Here is a 2,500-nt window from a genome sequence, read left to right as displayed (position 1 = left end):
GGGCTGTTTTGGCCTGTTTTTGGTCTGTTCTGGCGTGGCGCGGTGACCGTCGTGAGCGGAGCAAAACGTCAGCCATCTCAGCACCTTGGAACCCCCCGGGTGGCACAGGGCTGGATGGGGCTTTCGTATAGCAGGGACGGTGCTGCCTCACGCTTCGCTCGCTGTTCGCCGCTCGCCGCTCGCTCGCGCAACCTAAAATGGCCAGTTTTGGCCCGTTTTTGGGCTGTTTTGGCCTGTTTTTGGTCCGTTCTTGCGTGGCACGGCGACCGTCGTGAGCGGAGCAAAACGTCAGCCATCTCAGCACCCTGGAACCCCCCGGGTGGCACAGGGCTGGATGGGGCTTTCGTATAGCAGGGACGGTGCTGCCTCTCGCTTCGCTCGCTGTTCGCCGCTCACCGCTCGCTCGCTCAGCCAAAAATGGCCAGTTTTGGCCCGTTTTTGGGCTGTTTTGGCCTGTTTTTGGTCCGTTCTTGCATGGCGCGGTGACCGTCGTGAGCGGAGCAAAACGTCAGCCATCTCAGCACCCTGGAACCCCCCGGGTGGCACAGGGCTGGATGGGGCTTTCGTATAGCAGGGACGGTGCTGCCTCACGCTTCGCTCGCTGTTCGCCGCTCGCCGCTCGCTCGCGCAGCCAAAAATGACCAGTTTTGGCCCGTTTTTGGGCTGTTTTGGCCTGTTTATGGTCCGTTCTTGCGTGGTGCGGTGACCGTCGTGAGCGGAGCAAAACGTCAGCCATCTCAGCACCCTGGAACCCCCCGGGTGGCACAGGGCTGGATGGGGCTTTCGTATATAGCAGGGACGGTGCTGCCTCTCGCTTCGCTCGCTGTCCGCCGCTCGCCGCTCGCTCGCGCAGCCAAAAATGGCCAGTTTTGGCCCGTTTTTGGGCCGTTTTGGCCAGTTTTTGGCCTGTTCTTGCATTGCGCGGTGACCGTCGAGAGCGGAGCAAAACGTCAGCCATCTCAGCACCCTGGAACCCCCCGGGTGGCACAGGGCTGGATGGGGCTTTCGTATAGCAGGGACGGTGCTGCCTCTCGCTTCGCTCGCTGTCCGCCGCTCGCCGCTCGCTCGTGCAGCCAAAAATGGCCAGTTTTGGCCCGTTTTTGGGCCGTTTTGGCCAGTTTTTGGCCTGTTCTTGCATTGCGCGGTGACCGTCGAGAGCGGAGCAAAACGTCAGCCATCTCAGCACCCTGGAACCCCCCGGGTGGCACAGGGCTGGATGGGGCTTTCGTATAGCAGGGACGGTGCTGCCTCTCGCTTCGCTCGCTGTCCGCCGCTCGCCGCTCGCTCGTGCAGCCAAAAATGGCCAGTTTTGGCCCGTTTTTGGGCCGTTTTGGCCAGTTTTTGGCCTGTTCTTGCATTGCGCGGTGACCGTCGAGAGCGGAGCAAAACGTCAGCCATCTCAGCACCCTGGAACCCCCCGGGTGGCACAGGGCTGGATGGGGCTTTCGTATAGCAGGGACGGTGCTGCCTCTCGCTTCGCTCGCTGTCCGCCGCTCGCCGCTCGCTCGTGCAGCCAAAAATGGCCAGTTTTGGCCCGTTTTTGGGCCGTTTTGGCCAGTTTTTGGCCTGTTCTTGCATTGCGCGGTGACCGTCGAGAGCGGAGCAAAACGTCAGCCATCTCAGCACCCTGGAACCCCCCGGGTGGCACAGGGCTGGATGGGGCTTTCGTATAGCAGGGACGGTGCTGCCTCTCGCTTCGCTCGCTGTCCGCCGCTCGCCGCTCGCTCGTGCAGCCAAAAATGGCCAGTTTTGGCCCGTTTTTGGGCCGTTTTGGCCAGTTTTTGGCCTGTTCTTGCATTGCGCGGTGACCGTCGAGAGCGGAGCAAAACGTCAGCCATCTCAGCACCCTGGAACCCCCCGGGTGGCACAGGGCTGGATGGGGCTTTCGTATAGCAGGGACGGTGCTGCCTCTCGCTTCGCTTCGCTCGCTGTCCGCCGCTCGCGCCGCTCGCTCGCGCAGCCAAAAATGGCCAGTTTTGGCCCGTTTTTGGGCCGTTTTGGCCAGTTTTTGGCCTGTTCTTGCATTGCGCGGTGACCGTCGAGAGCGGAGCAAAACGTCAGCCATCTCAGCACCCTGGAACCCCCGGGTGGCACAGGGCTGGATGGGGCTTTCGTATAGCAGGGACGGTGCTGCCTCTCGCTTCGCTCGCTGTCCGCGCTCGCCGCTCGCGCAGCCAAAAATGGCCAGTTTTGGCCCGTTTTTGGGCCGTTTTGGCCAGTTTTTGGCCTGTTCTTGCATTGCGCGGTGACCCGTCGAGAGCGGAGCAAAACGTCAGCCATCTCAGCACCCTGGAACCCCCCGGGTGGCACAGGGCTGGTTGGGGCTTTCGTATAGCAGGGACGGTGCTGCCTCTCGCTTCGCTCGCTGTTCGCCGCTCGCTCGCTCGATCGCGCAGCCAATAATGGCCAGTTTTGGCCCCGTTTTTGGGCGGTGTTTGGCCAGTTTTTGGCCTGTTCTTGCGTGGTGCGGTGACCGTCGTGAGCGGAGCAAAACGTCAGC

Source organism: Musa acuminata, unplaced genomic scaffold, assembly GCF_036884655.1.
Source record: "Musa acuminata AAA Group cultivar baxijiao unplaced genomic scaffold, Cavendish_Baxijiao_AAA HiC_scaffold_424, whole genome shotgun sequence".
Classification (NCBI taxonomy): domain Eukaryota; kingdom Viridiplantae; phylum Streptophyta; class Magnoliopsida; order Zingiberales; family Musaceae; genus Musa; species Musa acuminata.
The sequence above is the reverse complement of the archived record's forward strand: the minus strand, read 5'-3'. Positions refer to the sequence as shown.